The 13641-nt window shown below is 46.3% G+C and overlaps 1 protein-coding gene across 25 annotated transcripts in view; it reads left to right on the top strand.

Moving 5' to 3' along the window:
* caska (calcium/calmodulin-dependent serine protein kinase a) overlaps positions 1-13641 on the top strand; it is a 68086-nt gene that overhangs the window by 25787 nt on the left and 28658 nt on the right. The gene's annotated exons all lie outside the window — the stretch shown is intronic.

Genomic DNA, 13641 nt, shown 5'->3' with positions numbered 1-13641 from the left:
AGCCAATTCATTGTCGTTTGAGCCATAATTTTGGCTAATTTCTCCTTCAGTGTTCGATTCATACGTTCAACTCCGCCCTGACTCTGAGGATGGTAGACACAGCCGAATCGATGCTTCAACCCCAAAATTGATTCTACCTTGGCCAAGGCTTTGTTGTTAAAGTGTGTACCATTGTCAGAGCGGATCAGGGCCGGGAAACCATGCGTGGGGATGTAATGGGTGATCAAAGCCTTGATCACAGCAGTAGAATCTTCTTTCGAGCACGGATATGCCTCAGGCCAGCCTGAGTAAGCGTCAACCATCACAAGCAAAAAGCGTTTCCCATTCACTCTTGTACTCATGTCGGTAAAATCAATGATCACCTCTGCCCCCGGCCACGGGGCCGGCTGAAACAGGCCGGGCTTTGGTTTCAACGTGGGGCGTGCATTGAACGTCTGGCAAGACTCACAATCTGCAACGAATTTCCAGACCACATCCGAGAGTTTGGGATGCCACCAACTTCGAAGATGGATCATCATGGCATGGGGACCCACATGGGAAGGTGTGTGAGCCTGTGTCAGGATCTCCGACATCAGCCTTCCCTCCGGAAGAGCTGGCTGTCCTTTGGGTCCTACCCACAAGCCATCTGATCGTTTGACAGCCTTTGCTGCCAGCCAAACCGATTTTTGTTCCGGGGAGGTGGCACCCTGGGCGGCACACAGATCGGCATGCGAGAGTGACAGAGGCAAACAGGAGTCGGGGTGCTCCCCGTCCACAATTAGTGGACCGCGGGACACCATCATGTCCTCTGCCCCGCCGTACCCGGCCGTCTGCTTGGCCAATTCATCAGCCGCTCGATTCCCCCTAGCCACTAAAGTGTCAGCTTTGGAGTGACCAGGCACTTTGACAATGGCCACCTCGCTCGGGTACTTCAACGCCTCAAACAACTGCAACATCAAATCCTTGTGCGCAATCTCCGAGCCTCTGGCCGTCGTGAACCCATTCTGTAGCCACCCTACCAGATCGATCAAAGCCGCCGACACCGCATAAGCGGAGTCAGAATAGATGGTCACGGCCTCCCCCTTGCATTGTCGCAAAGCTAACACCAGAGCAAAGACTTCCGCCGCCTGGGCTGATGGGTGGGTGTTGAGCTTCATCACTTTAAGAGGCTGGAAGGAGCCATCCCTCCACTCGACCGCCGCCGCGGCCGCATGGAGGGAGCCCATCCTGTCTCTCCAACAGCAGCCATCTGTAAACGCCACCCGACCGTGCCCGAGCGGAGTGGAATAGAGGTCAGGTCGGACTTTCGTCACCGTCTGGACCTTTGATGCACACTCATGGGGTCCCACCAACAATTGATCGGCCATGTTCACACCGGAATGGACATAGTTGACATTTGGGGCAGTCAATATTTTCAACAATCGTGTTTGTCGCAGCGGAGTCAACGTGAATGCCGCCGATGCGACAAACGAGGAGACCGCATGATCAGTTAACACATAGACTGGATGCCCCATGACCGTGTGGGCTGTTTTGAGTAAGACCTTCGCCAGGCCAGCCGCATACCTGGAACAATCGGGTTGTCGTTGCTCAATGTTGTCCAAGGGGACGCTGCAATACATCAACACTGCACGTCCATGCTGCATTTTCTGGTACAGAGCTCCATTCACAACTTTCCCTGAAATAGAGACATCTAGATGGAAGGGCAGAGTGTAGTCAGGAGTGGCCAAGGTCGCAGCAGAGGCCAGCTCCTGCACCAGTGACACAAAGACCTCGGTAGCCTCCGGTGTCCAGACCAGGCAAGCCTTGAGATTCCTGGCCCCCTGTTCGCGGATCAGGGCTCGGAGGACACCAGTTTTGTCGGCAAAACAGGGTATGTAATGTCTGCTGTAGCCACACAACCCCAGGAATGATAGCATCTCCTGGACGGTGGCGGGCCGTGGGTGCCGGAGGATGGAGTTTCTATGTTCAGGCGACATGGCGAGGCCACTAGGGGTCAACACTCGACCTAGAAAAGTGACCTGTTGGCGACAGCATTGCAGTTTCTTCCTTGACACCTTGAACCCTTTCTCCCCTAACCACAACAACACTTTCTTTGTTCCTGCAAGACACGCCTGCTCGTCCTTTGCTGCAATCAACAAATCATCGACATATTGCAACAACAATGTGCCATCCGGCATTTGGCATGGTTCGAGGAGTTCTTTGAGGACCTGATTGAACAATCCTGGCGAATTTTTGAATCCCTGCGGCATGCGAGTGTATTGTAATTTCATCCCTTTGTAAGTGAATGCGAACACGTGCCGCACTGAGGGGGAAAGCGGGAGGCAGAAGAAGGCGTTAGCCAAATCAATCACGGTGAACCACTGATAGGCAGGGTTCAATGATGCAAGGATTCGGTGCGGGTCTGGCACAGGAAGAACAGGAGTTATAGTGACATCATTTACTGCTCTCAAATCATGCGCCATGCGCCATGTTTTCCCATCTGCTTTTTGGACTGGCCTTAACGGGGTGTTCCATTCGGAGCATGACACTTCCAACACCCCTGCGTCCCAGAGGCCGCAGAGAGTGTCTTCCATGCCTTGGTTCGCCTCACTCGGCCAACGATATTGGGGTCGTTTGATAGGCTGCGTCTCATCCATTTGGAGATCAATAGGGGCCATCGAGTGACAAAACCCGACATCAAATGGACCTTGGGACCACAAGGTGTCGGGCAAGGCCGCGAGCATTACTTCAGCGTCCTCATGATCAGTTAATTCCCTGCCATGTGTGCGAGATACCAACATCATCTCCAGCAGCCCTGAGTCTACCATGGGTTGTTTAATTTGGTAAGCTTTCTGAGACTCTGACCAGTACAAATTAGGGATGTGTGTCTTCCGCCAGTCGGTTTGCAGCAACAAATGTTTGACCATTGAGCCCAATTCTCTGGCTTCATGACCTGGGGCAAGAGCTAGTGAAATGTGTGGTACCCCTTTTTCTGTCATTTTGAACCACTGCATTTGTTCTGGTGTTAATTCAGTAGCTGCTGCAACTCCCTCTTTACCAATCAAAATGCATGATGAAGTTAAATCCCACATGTGCCCTTCAATTTCTTCAAACAAATCCCGATAAACATCATCACTTTTTCGGTCATAATATAGCGTGCAATGCAAAGGATCAACAGGTGGGTGGTATGGCGCCAGTGAGCAGATCCAGGGCTTCCACAGTAGGTAGGTCGAGAACACACCGCCACCAGCAGGGGTCTCTGGCTCCAGCCTGGCCCAGTAGATGGTTGCAGTTTCTGCTTCTGCCGGTAGGGGCGCCATCAGCCACTGACCATGTTGTTGTAGCTGCTGTGAGCACTGGATGCTGATGCCATCTGGAAATTGAATAATCACTCCCTCTGGCCCACACAGAATTCTGGCTTGAACGGCTGACAGCAAGTCCCTTCCCATCAAATTGATCGGAGTGTCTGTGGAATGGATGTATTTGTGCCACAGTCTACACCCTGTTCGGGTGATCACAGTTTCAAGTGGTTTGGTGAAAGGCAGAGTACGTGGTTGTCCCGAGAAGCCGACTAAAGTCGTTGTTTTCTTTGACAGTGAGGATACAGGAAGGGCAGTGTTTATTGATGAATAAGTTGCTCCCGTGTCCACCAGCATCTTCACAGGTTTTCCTTCCACTGTCACATGAAGCATTGGCTCCGCCGGGCCACTGCTTTCCTGGCTCCCCGGGCAGCCCTATTCAAATTGTCCACACCAGAGATCATCATGTTGGTAGTACTGACCTCCGTGCGTTTGTGGCTGTTGCCAGGGCCGTCCACCGGGTGGAGCTGTTCCTGCCTGTTGCATCGGCGCTCCGGGTTGGTATGGCGGGCCTTCGGCTGGGTGGGTGGCTCCGCGTGGTCGATCCTGTGGACATCCTCTTGCCCAGTGATCGGTTTCGCCGCAGATGAAACATGCATTTGTTGAATGGGGCTTGTATGTTGCCCTCCCCGGGTAAGCAGGTGCACTCCCTCCCCGGCCTCTGTATCCGCCCCGGAACTGGCCCCTTCCGCGCCCCACCACCTGAGGAGCCTGTGACATTTGCATTTCCTTTTTTTGTGATTTAGACTGTTTAGCTTCACCATGCATTTTTGCCAACTGTAATTTCAACAACTGTTTAGATAATGCATCTGTCTCGTTTTCAACTTTAGCTTGTGACTCAGTGAACATTCTGCAGTGATGCAAAAGATGACGTTTAAATCGTTCTTCGGCACAAACCAGAATGTCAGGATCTGACATTAGCTGCTTCTTCACATCTGGCGGAAGTCCATCCAGCAGCGCCGTTCGGAAGAGCACCTCTGCCTCGTGCGTGAGAGCTGGATGTCGACCTGTGGTTTCAATCCAACTTTCCACACATGTTACATAATGTTGTGCAGGTGACATTTTCACATCATAAGGAAACATAGTGGGGGCCAGATCGGTGGGTTGTGGGAAAGTCAATTTAATGTTTTCAAACAGGGGCGCTGCTACTTGTGGCAAGGGCACCTCCCTCCCCAGCCTCGCTGTGCCTGCTGCTTCCTCAATTGCCTGCAATTGCACTAGAGAGCATGCTCCTGCCAACATCTGGCGCATGTCACCGAGTGTACAGCTCTGCCCACTCATCAGAGCTAAAAATTTGTTCAGCCACACCTTGCCTCCTCTGTGAAGTGGGGGCATCTTTTCCATCATCGCGGTCACATCACGGAGCACCATGGGCTCGTAGTGCTGACCGCCCGATGTGGTCACCAGCGGACACATCAATTCATTTTTCTGCACCTCGGCCTGTGTCATCTGTCCCTGACCACTCCGCAAATTATATTTTCTCCGTGTCTCTCTCTCTCCCTGGCTGCACTTCTTTCTACTGTCCTGATTCGCGCACTCCAACATTTTTCTCTGTTGCATCACAACATCATCTTCTTCCTCCCCCTCGCTGCTTTCCCACTGTGGACGCTCTTGCTGTCTTCGCGCGCTCTTCGTGTCTTCTCGTCTCCCTTTCTCCGTTGCCCATTTTAACATCTGCGTTTCCTGTCTGCGCTGCTCATCGGCTTGATCAATTTTCTTTTTTAGCGCCTCATTCTCGGCCGTAAGTCTATGCCAGCTTTCTCCTTTCGTCGCATTGGACGGTTGAGGGCTAGGACCGGGGGTGGAGGTGTCCACGCGGGATGTGTCCCCCTCCCGGGCACGTCGCCTCTCTTTATTTACTGCTTGTTCAATCAACTGTACAATACTCTGATCCGCCCTTTCGCCTTCGCCCTCGACATCCACTACCATCCTGCCACCCAGCGTCACCACCGGAGCCATTACTCTGGGGTCGCCGTACGGCGGCGGTCCAACAGAGCTCACTCCGAGGGTGGGGGCACTCGGGTGTGTCACATCATGCAAAGATGGATAAATGCCCTTGTATTCATTTCTTTCCTCGTCTATTTTCACCGCTTTCTCTACCTCCTCTGCTTTTCTCACATTAACAACACTTTCTACGGGCAGTTTCTTCTGAGTGGCAAAAATGGCTGTTGCAGCTGTCGCAAAATTGTGTAAAGAGCGTCGCTCTTCCTCATTCTCCCTAATGTGCTTCTCAAGCACCTTTCGCTTACGCCAGCCGGCACCTTTTTTCTCGTCCTCTAAGGCGAGCTTTCTTTTCAGCGCCCCAGTCTCTTTTTGCTGCAACTGCCGTGCCAGGCGTTCCATGTCCCAAGCTGTTGGGAAGCCCCTAAACAATTTATCACCTTCCAATTTCGCGAAGACTTTTCGGTGTCTCATCCGCTCCTTCGCCACTCTCTTTCGGTCAATGCCACTCACAATTTGCGCTTCCACATCAGCATACATTCTTTCAATCTCACTCCACTCATTCCTCTCAGCACACACACTGCTCTCATCACACAAACTCCCCTCATCACACAAACTCCCCCCAATTTGGTTGTTCATTTTGGATATTTTAGTGGTCTGATCTCTCACAGGAGGAACTGTTACCACCGGATATTTTTTGAGGAGGCCTCACTTCCCCTCGGGGATCTCTTTATTAACCCCAGCTATCTGAATACGATCGTCACCGTACCCTTGTCCGCCACGACGAAGCACTAGGTCCCTGACCTATCCGTAGTACGCGTAAGTCCCTGACTTTACCGTACACGTTACACACGTAAGTTCCAAACTTATTCACCGTATGTATATTCACTTCATGCACACCTTATTTGATCTGAACGACAGTCTCCTCTTAAATTTCCTCTTTCAATTTGCAGAATTTCGACTTATAGTAACAGGTATTCTGCTTACCTTATCGGTGGTGAGCTCAGGGTTGAGGAGACGTCGTACCAGCTCAACGTTGTGCGCTTATTTCCAACGGTTCGCCGACCGGGAGACAATGTCCCAGACACTGTCCGGTGTCCTGGATGAAGACCACGAGTTGTCAATTACCCTTCTCTTGACATCACGTCAGGGTCACCAAGAAATTGTTAGGTTACGGATTCTAGTTATTGATCTGACTCCAAATTGGGATCAACACTTAACACATAAATTGCAATGTCCTAATCCACACACTGGCGCACCTAACAATTTTGCGAGTTCGTTCTGTCAAAGAGAAGACCAGTAGATCAATTAGACCAAATTTACCAATTATTTATTCCTGACAAAGCGCACTAATACAGGCCTGGGTCCCGGGTCCCTCACACTAAAACTCGTGCGTTTTTGTGACCACCAAAGACGACACATTCTTCCGGGTTGCCCAGTTTTAAAGAAACACAATATGAATATTAAAGCATGCAAAATATTGTGAGATGATTGGTGGATGGCCATCTCCTCCCCGTCCAGGTGTCGCTGAGGTCAGACGGTTTGGTTTTCCCCTCGAAGTCTGGTTTCATATAGTTGCTCGTTGTTCTCGTAGCTCACCGACCTTGAGATTATCTCGTCCGGTACTCCCTGTCTAGAACTATACACAACACTTCCGAGAAAACAAGTTCATACAGTTTGCCTGCACATTCCTCGGCCCCACCAATCCACACGAGCACTCCAATACTAGATATTAATATGATTATAAGTTTAACACAACCTTAAAATATGTTTGCAAACTCCCAAAAGCACATTTCCCTTTAACATTAAGGTGGCACAAAGCACATTCCAAAATGGGGCGTCAATGTAAACTTTATTAAAATGGAATGGACCTGAAACAGTTCCATGAGGTACTCCACTCATCAAATTGTTGGTTGACTGATAGCTAATGAATTGTTGTGCAAAATGATGTATAAAGTATTGGGACTGCAAAAGTATTAACTGAAGGAATCTTTCTTTAATTAGTCTGTGTACATTTAAGCAGAAGCCTGATCGGGTACTTAGTCTAAAGGCAACAAATCAGCCAGTTAATCCAGAGTAGACCTCCTTGCTGCCTGCAGACTGTCTTGAAAAAACATCCGACAGCAAATCTCACGCTTGGCTCAAAACCCAAAAACACTCAGGGGATTGGACTAGAGGATTTTCTTTTCTTCCTCTGGTTTTTTCCCCCCCTGCTTCCTACCACTCCTCCCGCTTTGGCAGCAGCCATTGCCTGATTGCTCTTTTCTGCCTTATCATCATCTCACTTTTTACTTCACCATTGGTGCTCCTATCACACCTCACATACAATAAATGAGTTTGAGTTATTATTTGTATTATGTGTAAATCACTGGATTCAATGACGTCAGCACCAGCATCTAATCTGACACATGAAATAGTTATCAGCCAGTGACTATTGTCAATAATCATCTGAAAACATTCCATTTAATATCTAAAGTTTATGGCAAGTTATTTTTGTGCTTGTTTATAATAATAAGGTATTGATGATAGACTTTTTTAGTCTGCACTTATGAAAAGGTTTGATTTGAAGGACACTTCTGGTGTACAGTTTGATCACATTTTAAAACCTTAATGTTATAAAACATTGTGTTTTCATTGATTTGTTAGGACACACACAATACATTGGAAATCCAGAGTGAAACACTTTACACATTGACTTGTACACAAACTCGGGGCCACATCGATCAATGAGCTCTTTTCTCTTGGATGATTCAGAGTGACTGAATCCGGGTTAATTGACGCATCCTTCACAATATTGCTTCTTTTTAAACGTGCCACTGAGCATCAGAGTCAGGGGAATGAGTGCAGAGATGGGAGATGAAGTCCCGTCCTCTCAGCCACCGGGCCGCTCACTCCGCACCACACCGTGGGCGGCGGCAGGAAATGCACTCCTGATGCCCTCCCTCTCTGTCAACAGACGAGCAAGTAAACGTCCCTGGCATGGGACGCATGCACACTCCGCAGCACTTTACCCAGAATAGAACAAGCTTTTTAGGCCATTATGTTTCCTTGAAGTCATTCATGGCGTAGTCACTACACCACCACTAACTACTACACTGTAGTAGTTCCTTTGCCTAATTCCTACGAATATTTACATTGACAATAGAAGAACCTGAAAAACATTATTATTATTATTATTAAGATTATTATTTTACAATTAATCCTACAAGTAGAGCATACACCCTTGGTGCTCAATGCACTTGAGCAAATCATGGTTTGTTGTCTCTACCGCACATGATAAACTACAGTATGTGCTGAGCACATGAAGCAAGTTGGAGTTCCTCTGTAGGTGGTCCCCCACGCTTCAGGCATTGTCTGAGACTTGCTAATGGAGCAAAGGTTGCAGAGGGAGGTTGAAAATGAGGTTAAGGATGAATCTGTGTTCACAAACCACAGTGGGAATTGCTGTCGCAACTGTTCATCGTCAACCACCCTGACTCTGTCTTTCTCTCCTTGTCTGTACCTGGAGTCATCTGTTTTTTGCCACCATGTTCTCCCCTTGCTGCTCAATTTCTTTTTTTATGAATTAAATATTCATTCCTGGTACAGTGACGATATTATCATGCTTAATTGTAGGTCCACTGACGACAGGATCCTTCAGCGAGTTACACTCAGAGCATGCTATCACAAAAAAAAAAACAGAAACATGACATTACGAATGCAATTGTCGAGTTTATTGCACAGGACATGAGGACTACACTGGCAGTGTGTAACTTTCCTGTGTTTGGTAAAAGACCATTAAAAACAATTGAGTAAACATCTGCTGCACGTAATGATGTGGCCAATGTGTATTAAATAGTTGTGTTTATTCTGATTGGGCACACAAGCTGACAGGAAGCAGCTTGGTGGAACATCCTCTTTTCCTCGTCCCTTGCGTGCTGAGGCATGCTGTCCCTTGTATGTATGTATGTGTGTGCGCCTGTGTCGTAAACACCGCTGACATTTACCGAATGAGATGCAGCGTGATTGATGCGACGCGAAAGGGGAATACAGGCGCTTAGCTGCAAATCGCCTTTTACTACACCAATACACACGACGACGCGGTACCGGGCACCACGTCTTTTTGATACGCTAGTAAATTCCCCGACGTTACACTTGCACCGTGCACGGAATGCAAGCAATCTTTAGTGAGTGTTGGGCCACATTCTCTTGTCACATGATTGACTGCTAGGTCGTAGGCCGCAGCGACTCCTCCCGCTTGTCAGGTCAGCTGCAGTTCATGGAGTAGTGGTGGTCCTCAAGCGCTTATGATCATGAAGTGAGCAAGTAAAGGTCGTCGATATTTTATGCTCTGCTAGCCTATGCATTCACTTAAAACTTAAATGTGATGCGTTGCACACTTTTGATTTACACTAGCCCACACTTGCGGGTGTGGTCCGCTCTCTGTGGTCTTCAATTTTTCGCCTGTACAGTGAAACCCCATTTAGTGCGTGGGATAAATTCCAAACCCACCCACAATATAGAGACACCAAATGAGATAAATGTCCCAAACACTTTAAAAATATTTTTGAAATAAAATCAGTTTGCGTGTCTGAGATTCTTGCGTCCACATTTTTCTAAAAAGGTTTTTAATGATCGTGAATTCCATAATTATATCAAGATTCTGAAAACGCTACCGAACTGATTTCAATTTGGACGGGTTGAACGTGTGCCTATAAAAATGGTAAATTAAATGTATGAATGATGGCCTTTTTTTTCTCCATTCCAATTCCCCCACCGCAGTTTTGATTAATTAAGTTGAGGACATTTTGTCATTAAGATTCATGCATTATTTAATCAAAGTTCCATGAAAAATGATTCATTTTTTTAATCGAATGTGGGGGAAATATAAATTGGCACAAAAATGGAATGTTTATCTTCTTAAGTCCCATGAAGAGCAAAGAAATAAACAACAACCTCGCTTGAGGCAACAGTTGGATTTATTATTATTATTGTGATTAATATTGACAAATCTTTGACATTGCTGCGTATTTCATTCTATGATTTGCTATTAACCCGTCAACCTTGAAATAGCAGCAGACATATTGCATCTCTTGACTAATATTGCCATAAAGCTTCTGTTAATGTTGGATAAGACTGGAAGAAGACCTCTGCTTGCTTTCATTCTGCTCTCACTTTTCCCTTTTGCTCTCACGCTCACTTCCTGCACTTTTAGTGTGGGGAGCTACAAAAATGCAAGCGTCATCTGAACGGGCCCCCGTGCAGCTGACTTCCATTCAGCGCTCCAACGGCTTAATGCTGTGTGCAGCTGAGCCCTCGTCAAAGCCAGAGAGGCTCCTCTGCACAACCACTTTTTTTTTTTTCCAAGACACCCATTTCCGCCTCTTGAGTCGACTGCGTTTCACTGACACTGCCCCCCTCAAGGCCCCCCGCCCCCATCATACTCTCCAGCTGCCTCATTCCATACTGCGGAAGGGATATTGAGAAGTCAGCCTCTCTGGGCCTTGTGAAGCCTGTTATTAAGCTGAAGAAATAAGGTCTGAGGGAAGGTTTACATAGCAACAACCTAGTAAAAACAAACCCTAAAATGTCTTTGTGTTGTAAAGTCTTACAGCCAGACCACTAGCGGACAATTTGCCTTTATAAAGACACACTCTACACGGACACCATCCGCTTCTACCCCTTTTGAAAACCTCTCATCGGCATAAATGTGGGTTCGTATATTACGTATGTAATGCATCTTAGCTCTACTTTTTTCTTTTCTTTTTTATCATCGGTACCCACAATCATTCTCTCTCTCAATGTCACACTGCATGTGTACATAAGTTTGCCGTGGCACTGTCTGGTTCTTATCCATAAATGTCCAGGGGATGCACAGAAATAGGGACAAAATGAAAACAGAATCTGGATGTAACCTTTATTTAATATAAAACCCTTCGTCTGACCTTTACCACATAATGTGGTACTACGTAGTGTAAACTTCACTCAATTGTACTCTTATTAAATCAAATTATCTATAGAAATTATAAAAATGGCAGGTTTTTTTTGTTTAGAGAAAATAGCACCGATATAAATGTAACTATAATATAACAGCAAAATAAATAAACAGATTTTTATGAAATGGATTTAACCCACGACAGACTTTTGTCCCATCCAGCTAGGGCAATATTCTCCCATCACTGTGTGCATAAGTCAGAAAAAGTGCATAGTTGACTCCAAATTTCAACACCCTTGCATGTTTTGCTATTCATTTTCTCACTTCATCCCAGAGGTGGTGTAGGTGGTTGTTGTGTTGGGTTTAACCGCAAGCAAACGGAGGTGTGACATTTTGCAAAGCCGATCAGACTGGACTGGCGAGATAATATCATAGACATGTCAATTGTGCCCTTTAATACCACCAATAGTTTGTTAATCAGATCGATTACCAATCAGTTCCACCACATGTTCAGCTTTTACAGCATTTGAAGTTATAAATATAACAAGAATGAATAGTCATGTTCTTTGCTTTATGTTGCTGAAGGATTGATGACCTGATTGGCTGAGCAATTAATGGCTGTGCCATCTACCCATTGATTTTTGTTGTTTTTATTGGATCCCACTTGTTTGTGCAGGCGTAGTTATTGGCCGGTGAGTGTATGTCTGCTGTTTGTGTGTGTGTGCATGTGTCTCGGTTGGGCATCGTGCCGTCCCACCTCACCCTTCTGATGCTAAGCAGCTTTAGCTTGATTGCCATCTGTTCCACCAGTCTGTATTTTTGTGCGACAACCCCTATTTTCCTCAGCCACGAAATCACACACAAACACCGGTGCGCTGCTTGTACAAAAAACGGCTTAGTCAGAAATGTGAATATGTGGACATCATTATTCCTGAGCTCAAAAAAGAAAAGAAAAATGAAGGTAAATGAGATGTTCTTGACCCTTTGCAGCTATAATGGTTTGTCCCGGCATGGCTTTTCAAAAGATTATGCATCATGTCTGTGGGGAACCAATATTGGACCTGTAAGAGGCCCAGCAAGCTCCCTTATATTTCATCACAGAATTGTTTGTTGGACTTTGGGGTTCAGCCTCTTTTTAAAATTAATGGACCAAAATATTTCCCTGGGGAACTCCACTCAAAATATGAGTTGAGAAATCACTGGCGTTGGAACTGACAGGACATTTTGAGTCTGCTTTTTTTCTGCTTAATCTCACAAATGTTAGAGTTCAACTCAAAACTATTGATCGGATATTTGATGAATCATTTTGGAAAATGAGTGAGTCTAAAATGTTTCCCTGGAGAACTCCACTCAAAATTGTGTCTGACCGATTGCTGGTTTCTAAGGATGTTTTATACTTTACATGGAGCGTTTTACAAAGACAAACTTAGGAACTTGAAACGGGGTCGTACGGAAATAACCTTGGGTAATGAGTCTCAATGCTGCTTCACCAATTACTTTCTAATCACATGTAGTTGCCTGGCTCAGGTAAATTCCCATTTATTGTACATTAACATTGATGATCAGGCAATTAAAAGGCGTGCACATTTCCGACCCACTTCTTCTGTTGGATGAATCCAACACTGAATTTTTAAACTCCGTAATGTGGACCAGTTTGCTCCCCAAGGCTGATATGACCACACCGGAAGATTCGAGAATTTAAAGCCCATCCTTATCCTTACACAAATACCTTAATGGCAGAATTCCGGCAGATGTAAATATGTTGTACCCACATTGCAGTGTTGTCTCCCAATGCATGTTGGGACCAACTCTGGTAATTAACAGCTGGAAGAGATGGATGGCATTATGTGTGAGTTTTTGCTATCAGTTCTTGTCAGCTCTTTTGTCCACCGGGCCATTGTTTCACTTATTTGTCATTTAGAAGTTGACGGACTGTCCATCGGACCATCCAGCCATTTGAATCCCTTTTTTTTTTTTTTTATTAACTTCATCGTTCCGTAACCCCGATCCACTGTCTTGGACCTTCTTCAGTCCTTGAGTGTTTATCCTCATTGACTGAATGGGATGTTACTCCATTGGAAATGCTATTGACCGTTGCAGCCTCAGTGAGGACGAGTCATCGTCTCGATGTCGCTGTGCCACAAACTAGCAGAGTGGACATTCAGCTTTCTAAAATGTCAGCGACCTCACATTAACGAGCCGTGAAACAACGGCGTTGTCGAACGGGACAAATATCCCCACGCCGGCTCCACTGCACAAACACCGTGGTCTCATTTAGAGGAATGACATTGTAAAACTGTGACTCTTGGTGTAGTGAGTAAACTGGCGTTCACAACCCGGTGGTAGTCAGTAGACATCCTGCAAAATAACCACATTATATTCTTAATAGAAAATAATTATCCGTGCATCTTTTATTTTCACACGCAAAGTAGAAATGAAAGTAAGTCTGTCATATTAGCAGGATTCTGA

Source organism: Syngnathus typhle, linkage group LG9 (genome assembly GCF_033458585.1).
Source record: "Syngnathus typhle isolate RoL2023-S1 ecotype Sweden linkage group LG9, RoL_Styp_1.0, whole genome shotgun sequence".
Lineage (NCBI taxonomy): Eukaryota > Metazoa > Chordata > Actinopteri > Syngnathiformes > Syngnathidae > Syngnathus > Syngnathus typhle.
This window is presented reverse-complemented; position numbering and strand designations above follow the sequence as displayed.